We start from the raw sequence: 25,991 nt of genomic DNA, 5'->3' as shown, positions 1-25,991 counted from the left end.
CATCCTCCTGGACCTCTCCGCAGTGTTCGATACTGTCTGCCACCGCACCCTAGTACAACGCCTCAGCAACGTCGGAATCCAAGAGAAGGCACTGGAGTGGATCATTTCGTTCCTCGCCGGAAGGACCCAGAGAGTCCGCCTCCCCCCGTTCAGATCAGAGGCCACCGAAGTCATCTGCGGCGTGCCACAAGGATCATCACTCAGCCCCACCCTCTTCAACCTGTACATGAGCCCGCTCGCAGCCATCGCACGCCAACACAACCTCAACATCATCTCCTACGCCGACGACACCCAGCTGATCCTCTCCCTCATCAACGACCCCGCCACCGCCAGAACCAACCTGCATGAAGGAATAAAAGAAGTAGCCGAGTGGATGAAGAACAGCCGTTTGAAACTGAACTCAGACAAGACGGAAGTCCTCATCCTTGGACCATCGCCATCTGCCTGGGACAACTCCTGGTGGCCCCCGGCTCTAGGCAGCGCACCCAAACCAACGGACCACGCACGTAACCTAGGCTTCATCCTGGACTCCTCCCTGTCGATGACCAGACAAGTCAACGCCGTCTCGTCTTCATGTTTCAACATCCTTCGCATGCTCCGAAAGATCTTCCGTTGGATCCCCACCGAAACCAGGAAGACGGTCACCCAGGCACTTGTCACCAGCTACGGAAACACCCTCTACACCGGAACCACAGCCAAACTGCAGAAAAGACTCCAACGCATCCAGAACGCCTCCGCACGACTCATCCTGGACATCCCCCGCCACAGCTACATCTCCGGACACCTGAAAGACCTGCACTGGCTCCCCATCAGCAAAAGAATCACGTTCCGCCTCCTCACCCACGCACACAAAGCCCTCCACGACCTAGGCCCCAGGTACCTCAACAACCGCCTGACCTTCTACACTCCCACCCGCCAACTTCGATCGACCAGCCACGCCCTCGCCGCCGTTCCACGCATCCGAAGAGCCACCATGGGAGGAAGATCCTTCTCCTACCTGGCAGCCAAGACCTAGGACTCCCTCCCCATCCACCTCCGTCTTACCCAAGACCACCTCTCCTTCAGGAAGCAACTCAAGACCTGGCTGTTCGAGCAGTAGCGGACCCCCCCCAAAAAGCGCCTTGAGACCCTCCGGGTGAGTAGTGCGCTATACAAATTTCTTGATTGATTGATTGATTGGGGTCAAGTTTATGTATCCTTCAACCTTCCTTACTACTAAAACATATATTCAAACATCCTGTATTTTATGTATATTTAACATATTTATTTATTTACTTGAGTTTTATATAGCGCTGGCTAGACCCGGAGGTATCAGAGCCCTTTACATAAGGACACAGCGAGTTACAAGTTTCAAAAGTATCACAGTAGTTACATAATGGATAAATAAACAATACAGGAGTAAATTAGCGGGTACGAAAGTCAGGATAGGAAAGACCAGGAACAGCAGGTAATCCACAGGGAGGAGACAGCAGCGGGGAAGAAAACGAGACAGACAACCGTGATCTGTCTGGGTAGGTGACGGCCATGGCGGTGTGCCAGGGCCAATCTTCCCTTCAGCTGTCGGTGCAGCTCCACCGGGAAGCGGCCATGTATGCTTTTAGGGCTCCGCCAGAGACGAGTGAGGATCAGGAGAGGATCAGAAGGCTAGAAACCAAAGATGGGTGGTAGGCGCTGGCGAGGATGGAAAGGTAGGAAAAGGGGTGGGGTTTTGGCAGCCATCTTAGAGTCAGGCACGTCGAGTCTATTAGTCTCCATGGCTCAGTCGCTAGTTCTAGTTGCCACCAGTTCTAAAGTTGGGATATGTAATCGACTTTTCATCTACTTTGTCGATGAATCAACTAGCTAAAGAGTTGATGGCAATGGAAATTCTAAGAACATTAACAATCCATAATTGACTAAAAGAACCACAGACTCTCGGTAATTTTTTGTAATTTTGTCGAGTAATAATAAATGCTCAAAGCAAACGCTATAAACTAAAATACTGGAAACCTCATGAGAGAGTAACAAACTAATCATAGCAATAACAGAAATAACATCTCAAATATACGTTGCAAAGAGTGGATAGATGAAGATGTTAAAATGTAAAAACCCAATTTCTTCTCGTTGTCGTGTGCGTCATCCATTTTCTCTGTTTTCCTTGCCAGACCCTGCTCTGTCCTTGGCGCTCCTCCTGTACAATCATGTGTAAAGAAACTAGATTGGGGTATTGTGACGTGTGTACGTGCAGAATCAGCACAAAAGAACAGCTGGCGTCTGCTCGGAGTCTCCTATCAATGGTTAAACTATGAATAGGGTGTACGTAGATAACGTATCTTGTTATGCCGCTCCAAGACTCGAAGTTGCTTAACCCCAAGGCTGTTGGTGTTTATATTACTTCATTGTGTGTGTCTTTCTCAAGCTCTATTTACACCGTTGGGTGTCCCCTGTTTGTGGCCTCTTCCTATAAAAACCCATGTAATCATTGCTCAGTGTGCTTCCTCCTTGAGTGCCTCTTGGTGCTTGAGGACGGAGCACCCACTCATGGGTGCTAAATAAATTGCCTGATGCTTACTTCACTCCAGTGTCGATTCTCCTTACTTGTTTGAACCCATGGATGAAGGGTGACCCTGCACCAGTGTGTCTGAGAGAAGGCACACTTCCACAACGAGATATTAGATGCAAAAATAAAATATATTGACTTTAATCATCCATTTTGGAGGGATAGAGGAAGAGACAAAAGCACAGAAGAAAATATAAATACGGCAAATATATTTCTGCAATATTAAAAAAATACAAACCCAATGGATCTGTAAAGGGGAAAACCACCACCCAGGCCTAGGCAGTAGTGAGGGACCCCTTAGCTAAGAGTCAAGGATCAAAGATTCAGGAATCAGGACAGGGACAGGGACAGGGACAGGACAGGTACAGCTAGGCCTCTCAGCAAACCGACGAACAGATTCGCACTCTCTCTCGTACACCTCAACCTACGCGATCTCTCTCGACGGCATCTAAACCAAAGCACCTATTCTTATACTTTAAAATTACATGTCCGTCCCACAGTAGTTGCGATCTTCACATTTTCTAAGTAAGTGATTGGTTGGTTTCTAGGGGTGGGATGTCACCCCATTATGAAATCATTCTTCTTTCAACTATACCATTATTCAAAATAATTTTCCCATCAATAAGGCCTCTCTCTCATGTGTACACATGTTACAATTTTGCATACAATTTATTACATTCAGCGACTACTGGTTCCGTTTCTCATGATGACACTGGCTTGGCTGGCAGTCAACTTCTTTGTCCTTCACCAGGTCAGGCTTTTTCAGCTTAGCACGGCAGTTCAGTTATGTGGTCACATGATTCTTGCTCGCACACAAATCCACTCTCCCTCTAGTCTGGTCAATTTAAGAACATGGCGGACTCGTTCATTACTAAAAGGACAGGAGAAAGACATTTATTCATGAAACGATAATAAAACTCTCACTATTTACCAACCAATTTAGCACTAATTCATTATTAACATGTCAGCCTAGCTTAGCTTAAGCAGAAAACAGCGTTATTTGTGAGTTTAAAGCATCAAACACCATAAATTTGACAAATTACACATGCAGCCTTGCCATGCAAAGCCCTTTAATCCATTCTAAACACCAGATTATTACATTTCCGGTTATTTACACATTAATTCTGATTAGATTGTGCAAATTTGCAAACTAAGCTTCCCACGTGTAGCGTAAATGTGCACATTAGTCGTTTAGACACTAGTTACTGTTAGTACGTATTATAGGGGTGTTCAATCGAGCAGGATTCTTTTCGCGAAAACCTGCTCCATCAATCCCCCCTCTGATGGCTTTGAGGAGCCATCATAAATACTCACCATACCGAGTGTCACCTTTTAATCTAAAATTCACTTTCTCTTTCTTCTTTTATGGTACCCTCGTCTAACTTTTTCATCATATCATAGTATTCTTCTCTCTTTCTTCCCTTTCTTTTGTTCCTTTTATCTCTTTCACCTTTTCTTCTCTTATGCATTAACAACACTTATATACTGTTAATATTACTAAAACTATTATTGCTACAGAAACTATTGGCATTATTAATTTTCCTAATAAACTACTTCCAAATGTAGAAAACCATTTACTTACTGCAGAGAAACTCTTCCCAAGTCTATCCCACACACCCTCAACCTCCAGTTGGGTTAAATCATTATGTAATTTTGTAATGTTTCCTATATATCCTTCTATCCCTTTACTTTTATTCGGGATAGAAGTACAGCAGTGTTGAACTTTCAACATGCCACAGACTCCACCCTCTTTTGCTAAAAGAATGTCAAGGACAAGTCGATTTTGTAAAACCATTGATCTGATTCCACCATTTCGGTATCAATCATCAAGAAACCACCAGCAGTATCTTTTGATAAACGATCAACCACTGTGGACAATTTTCGAATTTTGTGCGAGTTCAGAACAACTCCAACTGAGGGTATCAGTGCACCAAAAATATCACCTACTATTTCTGAAAAACGTGCTCTTTTACTACGTATTAGTCCTTGGTTTACTTCATTGACACTATTGCTCTTTCGGTCCATATGATACACTTTTGGAAAAACAATCCCAAAATAACAGCTTCCATACCAATGTGCAGGTAACCTACAATAGGCTTTTTTACCACACACGTAATATACACCCGGGAAAACAGAATCGGTTCCACCCTTTAATCCCCATCCTCCAGTGATTTGGAAAGTATGCTCACATTCACTAGTGCCAATGAAGTAGTTGTTATAATTAGTCTTTGATCTATATAAACACAGTTTCCCTTTCTGTGACCAATCCAGGGACATCGCAGAGTAAATACCGAATGTCACATAAGGTGGCATTCAGTATTTATTCTATCAATTGATCTGTTTATGGCCAATGTATTTTGTGTACAGTAACGTGCTAATTGATCCACGTATCTGTTGCCCTTTGTCACATTGTCATCTCCTGATTGATGTGCAGCACATTTTAAAACTGCAATCCTTTTTGGTAACTGCAAAGCTTCCAATAATTCCTTTACAGTTTTTCCATTCCAAATTGGTTAAGTGGAGGAAGTCAAAAATCCTCTCTGCACCCATAGCTGACTGAACTCATTTACGACACCAAAACCGTACTGACTATCGGTGTTTGTTACTTTTAGACCTTTTGCCAATTTACATGCTCTTGCCAGAGCAATTAATTCCGCAACCTGAGCGCTTTCAGGCAGGATGCTTCTAATGCTCCAGATAAGGTACAGACCGCATAACCAGCACACAACTCACCCTTTTCATTCCTCAAGCATGATCCAGCCACAAACAATTCACAATCTGGTTCATCCAAGTGCTCATCCTCAATGTCAGGACGAGGCTTAGTACAGAGTACTGTCACATCCAGACAGTCATGTTCTGCTTCCTTTCTCACTTCCTCACAACTTGAATTTGGTAATAAAGTAGCAGGGTTTACAGTAGTACACCTCACTGCAGTCACATTTTCAGCACCGAGAATCACTCTTTCCTATTTAGTCAGCTGACTAGAAGTCATATGTTAAGTCCGAGTGTGGGTTAAAAGGATCTCACCAGAATGTGGCACGTGCACCTTTACTGGATATCCCATTAAAATTGATTCACTTTGTTCCAAACTTACACAAGTGGCGGCTACTGCTTTTAAGCAGCCTGGCAAAGCTGCAGCCACTGAGTCTAAAGTAGCAGAAAAGTATGCCACTGGACGTCGTGCCATTCCCTGTTTCTGAGTTAAGACTGCAAGTACACATCCGTCTCTCTCACAACAGTACAATGCAAACTCTTTAGAATAATCTGGCATTCCCAAAGCAGGTGCTTGCCAAAGACTGTTCCGCATTTTCGAGAAAGATTTCATACTTTCTTCATTCAAAACAATTGGATCCTTCACATCCTTTCGAGTCAACCTCTGTAGAGGTTTTGCAATCAATGAGAAACCACAAATCCACTGTCTACAATATCCAACCATTCCCAAAAACATTCACACTTCCTTTTGATTTCCGGGTGGATTCATTTTCTTGATTATACTGATTCTTTCAGGGCTTACCTTTCTGACCCCTTTCTCAATTCTGTGACCTAAGTACTGAACTTCCTGTCTACAGTATTGCAATTTAGATGGCAACACTTTATGTTCTCCTTCTGCTAAATGGTTCAGTGAAGCAATTGTGTCTGTTACACATGCTTCTCGTGTTTTTGATGCCCCCAGTAGGTCATCAATGTACTGAACCAAAAATGAATGTCCAGGCATAACCAAAGTCTCCAAACATTTTTTAAAAATCTGATTAAAGATCGAAGGACTCGCAGTATACCCTTGAGGAACTCGGCACCATGCCAAGACATGGTTTCCGAACCGGAAAGCAAACAAATATTGACTTTCTGGGTGCAAAGGAATGGAGAAAAATGCCTGACATGAATCAATAACGGTGTACCATTCGGCATCACATCGAATTTGGTACTTACACATACCCAAAAGAAACCTCTGTTCTTCTGTCACCCAGTAGAGTGGACAAGAAGGGAAGGAGCCAATACAAGGGCGAGTTTACGAAGGTGGTTTATTTAAGGCAGGAGTAAACAGTCCAGGTAGCTCCCATCCGGGTCTTCTTTCTTGCCGGTTTTCCCTTCGCTCTCCCCGACTTCTCGTACTCTCCGGTGTTCCTCACGGCCGGCAGTGGAGGCGAGGTCATAAAATAAACAAAGAAAGAGAACAGGGCTTTAGGGGGATGCTCATGAGGTCTATATATACGTTTAGGGACGGGAGTGCGGGAATTGCGAGTTCACCAGAGACCACCACCAACTGTGACAGGTTGCAACGCGTTTCCCTAAGGAGAGAGAACCTACGTAGTCATGCTCCTCGTTCCCCCTGGGATGTCCCTTCCGCAATTCACCCGCTTCTCCCTTGCAATGAAAAAAACCCCCGGATTCTCCTCCGTACCTCGGGTAGCCACACTTCTCCTGAAGTGCGGCTGGGCGATGCGCGGTGTACTTGGCCTCCTGGCCCTTCTCCTGATGGTCCTGGTCTGTTCCCGGTGTCCGTTCCGTCGTCCCTGGCGTACACCTTTCTCCTCCACTCTCCCGGCTTCTCACTCGACTCTTCTTCGGCGTCTACGGCTTTCGCGCTGGCGTCTTCCGGCTCGTCCCTCTTCAACGATGGTGAAACCAAGGATAGGTCGACAAAGGCCGACGTCACGGGGGCCAACTCCGCCTCCTCAGAGTCCGCGTCTTCCTTAAAGGGCCAGTCCTGATTCTGCAACAAAGATAGAGGATCACTTTCCCTATCGCTGTCATGAGCTCCTTCGAACCCGTCACAAATCTCCCCCCTAGGCTTTCTCCGATCGGGAGAAAGAGGATAACAAGACAAGAAGTCAGCATTGGTCTGATCGGAACCCTTCCGATGGTGAACCAAAAAATTGTACGGTTGGAGAGAGAGAAACCAGCGCAAGATGCAATAGTTCCGACCTTTGTTGTGGTGTAACCACGTGAGGGGAGCATGGTCCGTAAACAGTGTGAAATGTCGACCCTCCAAATAATATTGAAGTTTCTCAATGCCCCACTTCACAGCTAAGCATTCCTTTTCGATCGTAGGGTAGGCTGTTTCCCTGGGATACAACTTACGGCTCAGGAAGAGCAGGGGCCGTTCATTATGGTCCGCATCCAGTTGGGAGAGGACGGCCCCTAGGCCAACCCCGAGGTGTCGGTTTGTAAAAAGAAAGGTTTAGTGAAATCCAGGGTCATTAGCACAGGGGCTGATGTTATAGCAGTTTTAAGGGCTTGGAAGGCGATGGAGGCCCCGGGAGGTGGCTTCTTCAGATGATGGGACGTGGCAGCGTTTTTCTTAAGGAGATCTGTCAGAGGGGCGGACAGAGTGGCGAAATGGGGAATAAACCGCAGATAGTACCCCACCAACCCCAAAAAGGCTCTTAGATCCCGTCTATTGGTGGGGAAGGGCTGGGCTTGTATGACTTTCACTTTTTCTTGTTGCGGGGTTATGTGACCATCGCCTAAAATGTATCCTAGGTATTTCACCTGTGTAAAGGCCATTCTTGATTTCTTGGCATTTATGCGCAAGTTTGCGTTCTGCAAGGCCGCGAGGACCTGTTCTAGATGGTGTAGGTGTTCAGACCAGCTACGACTAAAGATTACAATATCATCTAAATATGCTGAGGCATATTCGTGGTGTGGAGCCAGGACTGTATTCATGAGCCGCTGAAAGGTTGCTGGGGCTCCATGCAACCCGAATGGTAGAACGGTAAATTGAAAAAGACCGTCTGGTGTTATGATGGCGGTCTTTTCCTGATCTTTCGGATGAAGGGGCACTTGCCAATACCCCTTGGTGAGGTCGATTGTTGTTATATATTGAGCCTCACCAAGGCGTTCTATTAGCTCGTCTACCCTCGGTAGCGGGTACCCGTCTTGTTTTGACACCTTGTTGACTGCCCTAAAGTCTATACAAAACCGGGTTGTGCAGTCCGGTTTTGGGACTAGAACAACCGGAGAGGACCAGTTACTTGTCGAGGGTACTATGATACCTGCTTTTAACATCTGTTCGACTTCCTTTCTCATAGTCAAACGGCGGGCTTCGGGTATTCGGAGCGGTTTTTGCTTTATCACTTTACCTTCTACCGTGGGGATAGAATGGACAGCCAAGGTGGTACGATCTGGCTGGTCTGAAAAGATCATGCTGTGATTCAGAAGGACCGTTAACAACTCTTTCCTCATTGGTTCCGTGAGATCAGGATTAATAACCGTTTTCCCTACTGTGTGAGACTTAGGGACATGGACAGTAATGGCGGTGGCTACAGGCTGGGTAGAGGAGGGAGGAGGACCTAACCACTTTTTAAGGATATTAATGTGGTATATTTGAGATCTGGAAGGAGTCAACTGTACCTCATAAGTGGTTTTCCCGATAGTCCGCTTTACTTGATATGGCCCAATCACCCACATCTAGGAACCTCCATTTTTTTCCTCTATCATAAAAATGTTTTTGCTTATGTTGGGCCTTTTCTAGGGTTTCCTGTGACAAAATCCTAAGTTTGTGTAGTCGGGTTTTCAATTGGTTAGAATAGTTAAGCAAGTCCTGGGCGTCCTGAGCCCCTTCTTTTTTCCAACTATCCCTCGTGATTTCTAGGAGGGTACAGGGTTTCCGACCAAACAGGAGCTCGAATGGGGAGGCCCCCAGACTGCTCTGGACCTGGCTTCGTAGTAAAAATAACGCTAAGGGAAGGAGTTGATCCCATTGCTTTCCGTCCCCGGTTAGTAGTTTCCTTAGAGTTGTTTTTATGGAACCATTGTAACGTTCTACCAGCCCGTCGGTTTGAGGGTGGTAAACCGACGTGCGAAGATGTTTTATGTGCAACAATCCACAGACTTGCTTCATCAATCGTGAGACAAAGGGTGTGTCTTGATCTGTGACCAAGTCCCTTGGGAACCCCATTCTGGTGAAAAGTTCCACTAGATGTTGGGCTATTGCTGCCGAGGTGGCGGCTTTTAATGGAAACGCGTCCGGATAACGAGTAGCGTAGTCCACCACCACCATGACATATTGGTAACCTCTTGTTGATTTAGGGAGGGGCCCCACTATGTCTACTCCTACCCTGTCAAACGGTCTCCCAATAATGGGCATGGGTACCAAAGGAACCTTGGGTGGTAGATATGGGTTCCGTTTTTGGCAAATACTACATTCCTGACAATATTTCTTGACTTGTGCGTATATCCCAGGCCAAAAAAAGTTTTGAACAATGGACTCAGTGGTTTTTTCTGTACCTGAATGGCCGGCCAATAGGTGGGCATGAGCAAAAAACATGATTTGCTCCCTGAAGTCAGTAGGTACTATCAGTTGAGGGTGTGCCTTTTCACTCCCTAATCTATACAGGAGTCCCTTTTTCTCAATAAAACAAGGGTAGCTCAATGCCCTTACGTGTTTATTCTTCTGAGCGTCCTGCCAAGCGGGAACAAGATTGGCATCATTTAACTGGGCTGTTCTGAAGTGTGTGTCGGTGGCCCATGGTTCAGTTATTAGGAGTCCTGCCTGGGGAAGCCCTGCTTCCGTGAGGGCCCTAGCCATAAGACTTGTAAAGCAGGGGTTATCGGTTCCTATAATAAGGGACTCTGGCAGTTCTGTCAGAACTCCTAATTCACACTGTACCTCATCCCCCTGGGTGGTAGTGATGGTTACCCGGGCTACAGGACAGCTTTTGACATCCCCGTGTACACATCGTATCCCAACCGTGCGCCCTGGCAATTGAGAAGAGGAATGTACCTGGCCCTCTTTTACCACAGAATGTCTACACCCTGAGTCCAATAGTGCCCTAATGGGAGTGTTATTTAGAAGAAGACTTACATAAAATGCGGGTCCAGTTTCGCGAGCATAGAGGATGGTTCGGGGTACATATCCTACATCCATTGGTTCTTCCTCTCCTTTTTCTTTTCTTTTGCGGCAGTATCGGGATATATGTCCCCACTCTCCACATTCGTAACATTGCGGCCCCGTAGCTACTGGACTCTCAAGTTTAAGGGCTCTGAGTCGTGGAGGAATGTCAAGGGGGGCCTTGAAACTTTTTTTCTCGGGTTTCAGAAGAGTGGTGGGTTTGTTCGTTTTATCTACTTCTTTTGATGTATACCGGGATTGGGCTCGAGAATAGGAATTAGCCATCTCAATGGCTTGTTCTAGAGTCAGTCCCGCATGTTGTCTGAGCCACCTTTGGGTTCCATAGGGCAGCGCCTCTAGGAACTGCTCTAGATAGACCTTATTCATAACATCTTCCATTGTGGACTCTGATGGCTTCAACCACCTATCCACCGCGTCTTTGAGTTTAAAGAAGAGAGTTCTTGGTGTGTCTCCTGGGGTACCCCTTTCCTGGCGGAACCTCAATCTATGGCTTTCATCGTCCACCCCTAACCTATCTAACACAAACTGCTTAATGTGTCCGTAAGTGCCTGTCCCATCTCTATTGGCAAGTTGGTACGCAGCTTGGGCTTCGCCCGTCAGTAAGGGAGCTAAATAGAATGGCCACCTCTCTCCAGGCCATGCGCTGGCCCTAGCGGCTCTCTCGAAGTTCAAAAAGAAGGTTAAGGGGTCGTCTCCTGGGATGTATTTCTGAAGTGGAACCACCGCGCCTGGGGGAGCGGTGGACCTCGTTTGGCTGAGGTTGGCCAGCAACTGGGTCTGAGCTTCAGCCAATTTCGATAGGCTGTCGGCTTGCGTCTGGATGGCGGTGGAGAAAGTTAACCTGTCTTGGTCTGCTTGATTAGTGGACTGTTCGACAGCCCATTCCAGTTTGGCTTGTCCTTCCCTCATTTGACTTAACAGGTTCTTCATTTTGAACTAACGGAGTACTCCTATCTGGCTCGCCACTTGTCACCCAGTAGAGTGGACAAGAAGGGAAGGAGCCAATACAAGGGCGAGTTTACGAAGGTGGTTTATTTAAGGCAGGAGTAAACAGAATATAACAGTCCAGGTAGCTCCTATCCGGGTCTTCTTTCTTGCCGGTTTTCCCTTCGCTCTCCCCAACTTCTCGTACTCTCCGGTGTTCCTCACGGCCGGCAGTGGAGGCGAGGTCATAAAATAAACAAAGAAAGAGAACAGGGCTTTAGGAGGATGCTCACGAGGTCTATATATACATTTAGGGACGGGAGTGCGGGAATTGCGAGTTCACAAGAGACCACCACCAACTGTGACAGGTTGTAACGCGTTTCCCTAAGGAGAGAGAACCTACGTAGTCATGCTCCTCGTTCCCCCTGGGATGTCCCTTCCGCAATTCACCCGCTTCCCCCTTGCAATGAAAAAAACCCCTGGATTCTCCTCCGTACCTCGGGTAGCCACACTTCTCCTGAAGTGCGGCTGGGCGATGCGCGGTGTACTTGGCCTCCTGGCCCTTCTCCTGATGGTCCCGCTCTGTTCCCGGTGTCCGTTCCGTCGTCCCTGGCGTACACCTTTCTCCTCCACTCTCCCGGCTTCTCACTCGACTCTTCTTCGGCGTCCACGGCTTTTGCGCTGGCGTCTTCCGGCTCGTCCCTCTTCAACGATGGTGAAACCAAGGATAGGTCGACAAAGGCCGGCGTCACGGGGGCCATCTCTGCCTCCTCAGAGTCCGCGTCTTCCTTAAAGGGCCAGTCCTGATTCTGCAACAAAGATAGAGGGTCACTTTCCCTATCTCTGTCATGAGGTCCTTCGAACCCGTCACATCTTCCAACCTGGCACTGGCCGAAACCCTGCGCATCCACAGAGCCAGAGCAGGTGGTGGATCCTTCTCTCACATTGTAGCCTAGACCTGGAACGAGCTACCGGCAGACATCAGACGCGCCCCCTCCCTGAACACCTTCAGGAAGACCCACAAGACCTCGCTCTTTGGCTAAACAGATCTGCGGACCGCCCCCCGCCCCTCCCCCTCAGCGCCTTGAGACCCTCACGGGTGAGTAGCACGCTTGCAATTCACTAAATGATTGATTGATTGATTGATTGAAAGGATTACGGCTGGATTTGGCACTACTGGACAACATGGCACTGCAATTTTATTCACCTTTCTCAAATCCTGCACTATTCTATATTTTCCGTTGGGCTTTTTAATTCCAATAATAGGTGAGTTACAGGGACTGCCCATTATTTCTTTCAGAATTCCTTGTTCAATCATTTGGTCAATCACTGGTGTGACTCCAGCAATCACATCTGGACTAATTTTGCACTGTGGGGTATTTAAGGCTTTGCCACTGGCTTTTAAGGCTTTTAATCAGATTGGAGCGCCTTTCCTTAGCCTAAGATTTCCCCGCTACATTCCCCAACGTACTCTGAGATCCTCCACTCAACTTCTGATCCCTGTTCCTAAGGTCTCATTTGCCAGGATCGGTGGTCGTTCCTTCCAGGTAATTGCCTCCTGTATGTGGAACGGCCTTCCCTTGGACCTCAAGCAGGTTCAGGATCTCGTTACCTTCAGGAAAAGGCTCAAGACATGGCTTTTCCAACTCTAATCCATTTTTTTCTGTTTACTGTCTACTCGTTCCTCACACTATGATTGTTATGTGGTTCTTTGCTTAGCACCGGGACACTCTTGGGAGTAGCCGTGCACTTTATAAATACCTAACTAACAAAACATAACATAATATTTGGATATATAGCACCATCTTTGACTGTAATCTGAATGGGGTCTACATTTTGCATCAACCCAATGTCTTTTCCTGTGAAATCCCACACTTCGGATCTCACTGTATTTTTTAATTCTTCAGGCAAATCCTCCTCAGTCAGTAGTGAATATAATTCACTTACTTCGGTCTCTTGTTGGGCCATCATCATTTTATACTCAACATCCTCATCAGGAGTCATAAATGCAACACCATCCGGTGTACAATAAATTGTGAAATTCATTTTGCACAACAAATCTCTGCCCAAAAGATTAACAGGACTGGAATCACATACCACAAACCGATGCCTGTCTTTGAAATTCCCAATATGAACTTCTATCGGAGCTGTGACAGGAGTTCTAATTAGCTTATTTGCAATACCTACAACTTGGATAGTTTCTCATGAGAGGGGTAGGTTGGGGATTTCTGCTGCTCTCACAGTAGAACGGGTAGCACCAGTGTCCAACAAGAAGGTGATATCTTTACCGTCTGCCTTTCCATCAACAAATGGACCTGACTGATCTACCACTAAAGATGTGCCAAATACGCACTCTTCCTCCCCCCTCAGGCACCGTCATTGAGATGAATCCGAATCACTCTCACTGCATCGCACCAAATACTGCGAAACGAATGGATTCTTACCAAACTGCTCTTCTCCGTGGAAACCAGACCTTGCACTGTACACCTGCATTTGAGCATTCAATTTACTAGGAATAGGAGGTTATGGCACCTGTAACTGTGGAGTAACTACCTGCTGCTGCTGATTCCCCACCACCTCATTCTGCATCTGTGGATTTAAATTTTGATTTACTTCATTACCCTTTTGACCAGATCTACACTCATTCTTCCAATGTCCAAACTTTCCGCACGCATGACAAGGAAACTTGTTTTAAGCTTCTTCCTTACTCATTTTAAATTTTCCTTTACCTCCACTGCTTACCTGACCAACCAGATTCTGACCTTGTTGCACATTACTATTTTCTTGTTGCTGTTCTGCCATCTTCAATTGAGCCCACGTCATTTTCTCCTTTAACTTTTTAAGCCTTGAATCAATGTCATCACTACAGTACTCTGCATACCTCAGAATTTCATCTATTGATTTGCTCTGCCAACAGAGCATATGCTGCTGTATCATTGCACTAATCTCAGGTTTCAATCCATATACAAATCGATACACAAAATGTCCCATATCTTTGTCTCCGATATTCTCAAACCCACTATACTGCTTAAACACCTGTAGTAATCTCTCGTAATATGCGTGCACTGACTCTTTGGGCTCCTGGGTCGTCCTATCAATCTTAACCCAGTCTGTTTCCTTAGGGGAAATTTTTCTTTTCAAGGAAGTAATGACCTGATGAAACTTTTTCATCACCTCTTCAGATGGTGCACCTGTTTTTGCATCCCTGGGATCTTCATCTTTTTGCCAGTCAACAGTAATTTTACACTCTGTCCACAAATCAGCCAGAACTACTATTTCAAAAAGACTATCTACATCTTTCAGCAATACCTTTGAAACCTTTAAGAATCTGTCCACTTGTTTATACCATTCAACAGGTTTCTCTCGCAATCTGGGAAAATCATTGGTGTATGACAATATATCCTGTCTAGACCAAGGTACATGAACATATCCACCACCTAGAACCTCTCTCATAGGACATGCTCTTTCAACTTGCTCGTTTTCCTTTAACGGAAACATGGAAGTTTCCTTGCCTGCGGGTTCTTCCTTCTTTTTCATCCATTTACTCCTCCAACGCTCTATAGTTCCCCATCTCTTCAGAATATTCATTAACCCTGTTATCTGTAACCTTTTCCCTGACACATTCAAACTCTCTAAATCCTTGTCACTAAAAGCCATTCTATACATTTTCTGCAACACTTTTGATTTTTCTATATCCACACCAAACTCGCTAGTAGCTTCAGATAATTTGCTCTCCAAGTAATACGTTTACACAAAAACAGTAGCTCTTCATCGCTATAAGTCCATAGTCTATCTGGACTTACTGTTCAAATAATCATCTCTTCTAAGTCTGCTTTTAATTGACTCACATTTATACTCTGCAGTTGAGCTTTTGGCTTGGTCATTTCTTTTATCCAATTATTTAATTCCTCTGGAGAGGGACCTGTCGAACTCCCTGCTACTGGAGTGGTATTTGGCCCTATTTTTCTCCGGTCTAATTGGATACTTCTCGGGTCTCGGTCAATAAGTCACCGACCGGTAGTTCTAACAGTATGGTATTTTGGCCATCTTGTCTACTATCATTTGTTACTGACACTATTTCACTCCTTACACTACTTATGGGGACTGCCTATGTTGGTACTTTTTGTAATGTCGAATTTTCTCCAAACAGTGTAACCACAGGATCAATGGTCATTGGTACTGTCAAAGCTTCTGCATTCAAGTTCAATTGATTTAATTTCTGTACTTGTTCCTGTCTAGCTTTATTCAACAGACTTACTTCATTTTCTCATATTATTCTAGCTATTTCAGTGACTTGAGGAGTTAATGGAGTTACATTTACTATTTGTGGGGTACTTGAAGTCACCTCCCCTAAATGTTCTTCATATGGTGGAGGCCTTTTCGTAATAATTTCTTCTAATAATTCATCATCAGATTCATCCAAACCTTCTCTGGACGTTTCTGTATTTTTCTTCTTCTCCTTGCACTTTGCACCTGTTTGACTTCCTTCTGTTAAAACTGGATATAGGCCCTCTGTCACTACCGCTCTTCTCCATCTTTTCATTTGATCTTCTCGCCTCTCAAATGGATATCTTGGGAAAAACCCTCTATATCTTTTACCACTTCTATCCTTTTCTCGCTCAAAGGCTTCTTTTTCCCACTCTACCAATGCATTACATTAACGTACCAAACTTAGGGAAAGCTAACATTCCATCATCCTTCTTATATTTTCTCCAGTTCTCTAACCAAACACAAGTATTGTACCCTTGCTCCATCATCATATAGGAGGTAGGCGTTTTTGGGGGAGGAATCGGAATTCCCTCTCTCGTCACAATTGGTTTGTCTTTCTTAAATAAATTCTTTATTATTTTTAGCAAACCCATTTTCGGAATCTTTTACTAGTATTTCAACAAACTAAACAACAAAAACTTTTCTAATTCTCCTCTCCCTATTTGCTAAGCTCTGTCCTATACTAGCGCAACTCACACCAACCCACCAATTACAGCTCACTACGTCACCACTGTCTTAACCAATATCAACGCGACTCATACCAATCAGCCAATGTGGTCTTTGTTCACACCCGCTATCTGACTAATGCCAGCATGACACTTTGTGACGTCAGTTTCTACTCCTTCTACTGACCATCCCTTTACAATCTGCTCTTGATACACGCCCGCTGCTTTGTCCAATACCAGCGCTGCACTTTTTTGACGTCAGTATCATTCCTTCAACTGACCCCTCCTTTACAAAAAATCTTACGACAATTTCCTGAGTTTTCTTAATCAAAATTCTGTTAGTAACAACATAAAAAGAAAATGCTATCTTGTCTGCTCCTCTAAATAAGAAATCCTTACTCTGCAAGCGATAATGACCAGCATTATCTCACTTCTCTAACAAGCTCCGGGAAGAGTTACTCTTCTCGGGGATACTGCCAGAGTTTCAAAAGTAGACACTTCGCTATTTCAGACACTCTACTTCCACACAAAATTTCCCTAGATATAACACTGACAGCCCTACATTGCTTTTAAGTATTATTACAACAGGCAAAGTACTTCTGCAGGGTGATTTCTTTACCACACTCTACTTCAGGCAAATTCCTTCCTGGGATTCCTCAGGCAACTCTGTACCTGTGCTTCTAGACAACATAGAACAAGACTCTAACTCTTCATGTTAAAACATATAATCAATATTCAATAACCATTACCAAACCAATCAGTAATTAAACCGTCCTCTGCTGTCAAGAAACTGATCCAGCGCGAACCCAATAAATTGATCAGGGATAAATACTCAAAATCTTCCCACAACTTTGGCACATACACATTCACCCAAAACCCTGATGCGCTAGGGTCAAGTTTATGTATATTTAACATATGTAATCGACTTTTCATCTACTTGGTCGATGAACCAACTAGCTGAAGAGTTGATGGTAATAGAAATTCTAAGAACATTAATAATCAATAATTGACTAAATGAACCACAGACTCTCGGTAATTTTTAGTAATTTTATCTAGTAATAATAAATGCTCAAAGCAAACGCTATAATATCAAATACTGGAAACCTCATGAGAGAGTAACAAACTAATCATAGCAATAACGGAAATAACATCTCAAATATACGTTGCAAAGAGTGGATAGATGAAGAGACATTGTGGAAAGTAGGCCTCAGCTAGGCCTACCAGTGCAAGGGGTTCGCCCTTCTCTGCACAGAGGGCTCAGACTATTAGAAAGAAGTTGGCACAGAAACTGAAATAGAAAATACAGAGTTTAATACCTCATGAGGTGGAACCACATTCACCCAGCACCCTGTGGTGCTGAATGAAGGTAGCACACAGAGTAGAAGAACCATGGGTCTTTTATACCCACACAGGGGCTCAGAAAAAGGGCGGTGCAAGCATACATGAGAAGAGTTACATACATAGATGGTCATACAGAAATGCACAGTCGACAGTAAAGGAGGAGCTAGCAGTTGCTGACTCTGGTAGAAACAACCTGATAGTTACAGACTAAAAACAGATGCATGGACAGTTAGATATTCCTGCGCATGTGCAGGGTAGCAGAGTCTAAGTATAACCAGTCCTTTAAACAGAGCACAAGGGTAAACAAAATGGCTGCCAGAAATACAAAATGGATTCCACAAAATGTACAAGATAGCCTCTAAATACCAGATGGATTCTGCTAACGCTAATTTAATCGCAGCCAATTTATGACAGGCGACCCTTTTAGTGTTAGCTGAAGACATCTCCCATAATCCAGTAGGAAAATGAAAAATATGCAAATTAATTTTTAATTTTTTTGTTTTTTTTTTCATATATATCCTAATTCATTGCTAGGTGGGCATTCCTCATTCTAAATATTGTTAAGCGGGTATGTATGAGGTATAAACAGAAGTACAAAGGGAACAGAGAATTGGGTCATACAGATAGCAGGAGAGAGTAATTACTATTATCAGAAACAGAATTATTAGCTTTCTAGTCCTAAGCAAATCCTAGAACCATCCAGTAAAAACATTTTCAAGGCTCCTATGCATTTCAGTTACCATCAATTTCAACTTCAAAAACATTTTCGCTAGACTTTTCCAGTGTTTCCTTTATGAGGGCTAGAGTATCTATCATTATACCCAATACAAACATTAAAGCAGTCAGACATATTATTTACAAAAATGATCCTGGATCCAGAGGACCAGGAGAACTACACAGGACCATGAGAATTAGGATGAAGAGCTGCAAAGGGTTGCTCCTCCTCAAAAATGGGACGATCAATGGGGTACATTTTCAACAAAAAGAAAAAGAAGTCCTTGGGAAATTAAAGCCGCTGTACAACCAACCAGAGGGGAGTCTTCTCCCTGTGTCCGTTTGAGCCTCACAGGCAGGCTCTTGTTGTTCCCACGGTGGAGCTGCACAACTCGCAACTCAGGAATCATGGCCTAGTTTCAAGGGAAAAGTTTCTTCTTTCAGGATAGGGCAATCACCCACCAGGGCAAATGCGCTCAGCGATCCTGTCCAGTGTCTCAGGCAGTGCACCAGTTTTCTTCATTTCAATCTAACAGGCACCAGAGACACAGCACCTGTACCCTGAACTCCAGTCCTTCCCTAACTCCTGTATTGCTCTGCTGGCACACTGCTCTTTCGTTGGGGCCATATCTCTTGGCCAACAAAGGTGAAAACTTTGCAGCCACTTTAGGACCAGGATTCAGAGGCCTGATGCTAGGATCTCTGAAGCAACCCTTGTTTCAAAGGGGGTTACCTCAAGCAAAAACTTTCTCGCCTTCCTGGTCGGTCTGTGACTCTCGGCTGGGCATCAAAAGCTTGATCCACGATTTCTCCTTTCTGATTTGTGACCCCGTCTTTCGCCCAAGAGAGTAGCAGGGGTACATTCATCCCAGTGCTTCCGGCCTTCTACCTTCACTGAGGTCCTGGTTGCCAGCAATGCCTGTTCTGGTTACCTTCACTTTGACTTCAAGCTGGACTGGTGCTGACTCCTCAAGCTGGATCTGATGTCCGCGCCCCTCTGGCAATGGTTGTAAAGCAGCAAATATCTATTGGTGGACAGAAAAAAAGGTCTTTAGACAAGGCACAGAAATAATCTATCAACAGAGAGGATAGTCTCAGAATACTTCCTAGTCTAGGGACGCCCCATATATTAACAAGGCACCCTGGAACCACTTTCATATATGTGAGAGTAAATAAAACAATAGCCTGAACCTATTGGCAAGTATAAAAGGAACTCTTTAGTGAACTGACAAGAGTAATACGTCACCCAAACCCAAGCAGTCAAGGAAGTCTGTGTTCATTTCTGAAGACCCTCAAGAAAAAGGAAATGTTATACACTTTTACTCCTAAACATTGCATTATTTGTACAGGACTGCAGACACTTCTAAAATGAATTTTCTTAATAAAAGCACCTACATTGTATACTCAGGACCATGCTCTCATGTTATAGGAGCAACAGGAAAATCTAACACTGCTAATTTAACAAAGATTCTTATTACATAAAGAACTAAAAACTTCAACATAATGGGTACACGTTCTCCAGTGGAACATCTTGTGACTAACAGACTCCTATAAAACAATATTTTCCTCAAAAATGTTTGCTAAGGATCACATAGACCTCTTCCCTGCATTCTACATTTTCACAATCCAAACTATGCAACATTAGTTCTAGTAAGGACTGTCAGTTTATTTACACAGACTAGCTAATAAAACTAGCAATGCCCTTGCAAAACTGTATGTAGCATGAGAATAACAAACAATAGTGGTGTTGTCACCTGAGAATTTTCAAACAAAAACTCCTGCAATGTTTTTGCATAATAGTCATCCCCAGAATGTCCTCTACATATCCCAGAGATGTGGCATCAGAAATGTATAATGTCTGCCCTTATAAAAATGAGTTTTGTACGCCTGGATAAAGTGACATTTTCACATGTAATTGACCCCCTATTGCTGTATAGCACGGCTTAAATTCAATTTGGATGCTAGGAGGTCACAGCATCATGATTCAGGCATTATGAATATTAAAAAATGAATTTATTTGCACCTATTTGAAAGAACATTTTTTTATATAATCAAAATACATATATTTTTTTAATAAGTCTAATCATTTTGATGAGTCCACATATGAAAAGCGAGCTGCATCCCTTGCCTATCATATGTAAACGCAATCATTCACAGCCCTAAGAACAGAAACTTAACTTGAATGTCTGCGCCACTTTTAAAAGACAGTCATTATTATTTAACATCAAAAACCACTCTTATTCTTATTTAAGCAGGCATTAACAAAAGAAATCCCTTCTGTCAATCTGTCCTCTGTTTATCAAAAATAATGAAACTATATTTCTAACTTTTAAAACAGCAGTCTGAAATGCCGCATTTTACACCGTGTTTGACTTTAGCTGTTCTCTGTGGCCGGAGTCCGCAGAGAATAGAAATAGTCTTGCTTACACAGCTGTTTGACACGTAAAGGCGTCGAATTCACACGCCTTTCAAGTCAACCTTTCAAGCCAACACAACTCTGTCGTTCTGTATAATGTGAATGCCTTTGAATACCCTATACAAAAGATAAATGCTGTGACATTTTGTATCTGAATTTAGTCTATTGTAAAACACACAATTTTGTTTTTTTTAGCCTGCTTAATTTGTCAGGCTTAAAATCAATAACTGATTTCCTTGCCTTACTCACCCCCATCTGACAGTAGGTCATCTTTATGATGACCAGCTGTCAGCTGAACTGACTGTGTCGCTTCTGACTCACAGGTCATCTTAATTTTAACTTTCTAAAGGAAAAACTCTTATCTGATAGTCCATGTTAGCTTTGCGCCACAATTTCCACTGAGAAAATTAATTCTCAATGGGAAAATCGTTTTTATATAGGCATATAGCCCTTAAAATTTCAAGCAAGAGCATCATTTAACTTTTTGTCTAGGATTAATGCAACAGTTTAAAAAAAATAAAAACAGTTTTCTATGGAAAGTCTAACTGGTCTTTGCACAAAATAGGGCCGAGGAAGGCTCCTTGAGTTTCGTTCCTCAGCTGCCCTGTCTTATCAGAGAAGCTAAAAATAGCCCCTCAGCGCAGAACCGGGCCACAGCGAGTGCTCCTGGCCCCCACCTCTCTCCAAGGCTGTCCTGCTGTAAGCATTACACATTTTCATGTCAGAGAAGCTTTCTAAGCAGTGATTTCACCTCCTGGTTCAGTCGCTCCTATTTCTAGCCCCCACCTTACAGGCTGCAAGGTCAAAATCTGCCTTGCACAGCCCTGAAGCTGTCAAAGACAAAAAGCCTACCTAATTTCATCTAAACTGCAATAATTTGCTCTATGGAAAAATTTATTTTGATATACAATTTCTTTTCAGGGGTCATAAGATTGTTTTCAATTCTCAGATTAGCAGGTTCAGCTTAAATTAGAACCTACAACCCTGTGGACCCAGCACATTGGCTCACTGAACCACCAAGAACACAAAGCTGCATAGGAACAATTTGCAAATTCGAAATACCCACAATTTTTTCAAGCTAAACTTTTAACCGGTCTCTAATTACTCTTCATTAATACTTTTGTACATTAAGGGTGTCATCAAATCACAGGGGTTGCTCTTTCTCTAGCTACACCCCTCTCAATTTCCTTTTGCAACTTATTGATGGTGATGAGACCAAATTAAATTTACTCCTTAACAATTTCACTTCTCAGAATTCTTTCACATATTCACAGTCATTCAATCACATGCTTTTTCCAGTGCTAGCAACATCCAAAACACAATTTACCACACCATAACATTTAAACACACATTTAACCCACAGATCAACACTTAAGACAGAAACAAAAGACAGCCCACAGACTGTACATAAACCAAACCATTTGTAAATACTAGTTGCAAGTCATATTCACCAGATTTGGCTGGCAGAACTCCAGAAAAACGCTCTGCATCTCATCACTTATGAATGTTACTAAGTGCACAGACCAGGATCCTTTTATGTACATATTTAGTTCCTTGGGGTACTAGTCACCACTTACAAGTACATTATAGAAGAAAGACCATACTTAATATACATATCCCTATTAGGCGTCCCCTCCGGGGGGGGGGGGGGGGGGGCGGTTGTGCTTCATCAAGTCTCATTTTGGTACCATTCCAAAAGCAACACATCCTCTGAAGTGTGCTAAGGACAGGCATGCCAAAAATAGTGCAGAATATGCAATATTATAATCAAAGTATCACTTAAGGTACCTTTAGTACGATGTGCCGTTCAAATCAATTCAGTTAGAGAAAATTCTCCTCATTACCTGCCTATGTGAATTGCAAGTCACATATGTCAAAACAAGCCAAGTTGGCCAACACAAAATATACCATATTCAAAGCCACAGTAAGCGTTACTAAACTACCTTACCAATCACAGGCATCAAAACCAACAGCAAGCGCCGCAGAAGGACACTTACCAATCACTTGGTGTCCAGATTCATCCTGCCAAGTTCTAAAATCGACCAAATGGTCACTGCACGGTGAATCCACAGAAGAGATCTCAGTCGAGGACCGGCGCCACCTGGATGGTCAGATCAGAAAGAAAGGAAAAGCTGCCGTGGATGCCAAGACTCTGGTCTTATCGGGCAGTGATCACATCCAGAGCGAGATTCCAATCCTTCGTCGCGACCAATCCTTTGGGCATCCGAGTCACCGATGAGTCCCACGTTGAGGCGCCAATTGTGGAAAGTAGGCCTCAGCTAGGCCTACCAGTGCAAGGGGTTCGCCCTTCTCTGCACAGAGTCCTCAGACTATTAGAAAGAAGTTGGCACAGAAACTGAAATAGAAAATACAGAGTTTAATACCTCATGAGGTGGAACCACATTCACCCAGCACCCTGTGGTGCTGAATGAAGGTAGCACACAGAGTAGAAGAACCATGGGTCTTTTATACCCACACAGGGGCTCAGAAAAAGGGCGGTGCAAGCATACATGAGAAGAGTTACATACATAGATGGTCATACAGAAATGCACAGTCGACAGTAAAGGAGGAGCTAGCAGTTGCTGACTCTGGTAGAAACAACCTGATAGTTACAGACTAAAAACAGATGCATGGACAGTTAGATATTCCTGCGCATGTGCAGGGTAGCAGAGTCTAAGTATAACCAGTCCTTTAAACAGAGCACAAGGGTAAACAAAATGGCTGCCAGAAATACAAAATGGATTCCACAAAATGTACAAGATAGCCTCTAAATACCAGATGGATTCTGCGAACGCTAATTTAATCGCAGCCAATTTACGACAACATTAGATGCAAAAATAAAATATATTGACTTTAACCATCAATTTTAGAGGGATAGAGGAAGAGACGAAAGCACAGAAGAAAATATAAATACGGCAAATATATTTCTGCAATATTATAAAAATACAACCCAAATGGATCTGTAAAGGGGAAAACCACCACCCAGGCCTAGGCAGTAGTGAGGGACCCCTGAACTAAGAGTCAAGGATCAAAGATTCAGGAATCAAGCCAAGGACAGGACAGGAACAGCTAGGCCTCTAAGCAAACCGACGAACAGCGTCGCACCCCTTTCTCGGACACCTCCACCTACGCGAACTCTCTTCCGACGACATCTAAACCACAACCCCAAAGCACCTATTCTTATACTTTAAAATTACATGTCCATCCTACAATCGTTTCTAGGGATTGGATGTCACCCCATTATGAAATCATTCTTCTTTCAACTATACCATTGTTCAAAATAGTTTTCCCATAGTCATCAATAAGGCCTCTCTCTCATGTGTACACATGTTACAATTTTGCATACAATTTATTAAATTCAGCGACTACTGGTTCAATTTCTCATGATGACACTGGCTTGGCTGGCAGTCAACGTCTTTGTCCTTCACCAGGTCAGGCTTTTTCAGCTTAGCACGACAGTTCAGTTACGTGGTCACATGATTCTTGCTTACACACAAATTCACCCTCCCTCTAGTTTGGACAATTTAAGAACATGGAGGACTCGTTCATTACCAAAAAGGACAGGAAAAACACATTTATTAATAAAACAATAATAAAATTCTCACTGTTTACTATCCAATTGAGCACTAATTCATTATTAACGTGTCAGCCTAGCATAGCTTAAGCAAAACACAGCGTTATTTGTGAGTTTAAAGCATCACACAGCATGCATTTTACGAATTACACATGCGGCCTTGCTATGCAAAACCCTTTAATCCATTCTAAACACAAAATTATTACATTCCCGGTTATTTACACATTAATTCTGATTAGTTTGTGCATATTTACAAAGTAAGCTTCCCATGTGTAGTGTAAATGTGCACATTAGTCATTTAGACACTACTTACTGTTAGTACGTATTATAGGGGTGTTCAATCGAGCAGGATTCTTTTTGCGAAATCCTGCTCCATCACCAGTATTGTTTAAGAAACAGCTGCGGTTCAACTGAACTGAGTTTATTAGAGCAATGAAGAGTAGTTTTGGACATATAGATGTAAGTGTTTCTCAGGTAGAATGAGTGAACCCCAGGTGAAAAGACAAACCAAAACTGAGTTTGAAAACAAGAAGGAAAGGTGCAAGTGTGAACATACATGGTATATTGGTTGATTTACAGCAAAAGACAGCTGTTTTTTCATTTGGTGCAATTCCGGACACAAAACAATCAATTTTTGTATCACACTCCAAAGAAACCTTCTTTCTGATTCTGGGTCTGAAGCAAATAAAAAAATTATATGAATAAAAAGTACTAAATGGCATCAGCAATTAACAACGTTGTCAATTGAAGATATACTTCTTTCATCATTTATGTATGGAATTGTTTCTTGTTTGAAGAAATAATATATGCACCACCTTTGACACGTTTTAATCATACCCATGTGACATTTTAATTAGTGCCAGAGCTTAAGAAAGAAAATATCATCAGTGGGCAGATCGGCTGTAACTAAAAAAAATATAACACATGTGTTTCTTCCTGCAAAACAACATTTACTCACTGCAACTTTGAGGATCTATAATCTGATAAAAGGAAGTAACAGGCAGTGAGAGCCAGGCCTGTGCGCCTGCTCAGGGTCCAACTGTAGAGCAGACTGAAGCACACAAGAACAACACGGAGCATGAGAGAAGCTATGTGACTGGAAAGGACAGGATAACCATTCTCTTCGCTGTAGACTGAGGGGTTGTGATCCCTGCACTCCACCAGCCTTCCATACAGCCCAGCATCAGAAATATAAAGTGCAGAGGTCAGGTTCCCCTATAAAAAGTCATTGATCAGATTGACATGTGCACTTCAATTACACTGTAAAAACAGCTTTCCCTCATTACCCAAACAATGATGTCACGGTCATGCCCCTCCTCCTAGGCTACAATGGCCTGGCCCCGCACACTGTACTAATTAAATCTAAGATGAATGAAGGTGGTTTCAAGTGATGGGGCACTGCTCTTCCTCTCCCACCCCATTTATAGGCGAGCCATTCCCTGGTTTTTAAATTCTACTGATTTCAGCTGATAGATTGCTTCTTGCACCGATTCTCTTTTACGCATTTCTTTTACTGATAGTCATGGACTAGAACACTTTGAATTTGCATTTTCTTATTGATTGACCTTGGTCGTATCATTTCCTGTAGGTTAAATAGCATTATTTATTTGACAAATTTACTTTTTTCTTAATTTGCAAGCTCTGGTGGTTTTGCATGGATTGAAAAGAACGTGTTAACTCTGAAAGTTTCATGTAAG

The 25,991-nt window shown here is 43.4% G+C and overlaps 1 long non-coding RNA gene across 1 annotated transcript; it reads right to left on the bottom strand.

Moving 5' to 3' along the window:
* Positions 1 to 17,543: 17,543 nt before the first annotated feature.
* On the bottom strand, positions 17,544 to 23,161 carry LOC146862542 (uncharacterized). Its single transcript, XR_014978143.1, has 2 exons — positions 22,718 to 23,161; positions 17,544 to 19,329 (listed from the first exon to the last, which is right to left on the bottom strand). It is a non-coding gene; the product is annotated as an uncharacterized LOC146862542 (long non-coding RNA).
* Between the last annotated feature and the right edge of the window lie 2,830 nt (positions 23,162 to 25,991).

This window comes from Triturus cristatus, chromosome 2_2, assembly GCF_964204655.1.
Source record: "Triturus cristatus chromosome 2_2, aTriCri1.1, whole genome shotgun sequence".
Classification (NCBI taxonomy): domain Eukaryota; kingdom Metazoa; phylum Chordata; class Amphibia; order Caudata; family Salamandridae; genus Triturus; species Triturus cristatus.
Note: the sequence above shows the minus strand (reverse complement) of the source record. Positions and strands in the feature narration are given on the sequence as shown.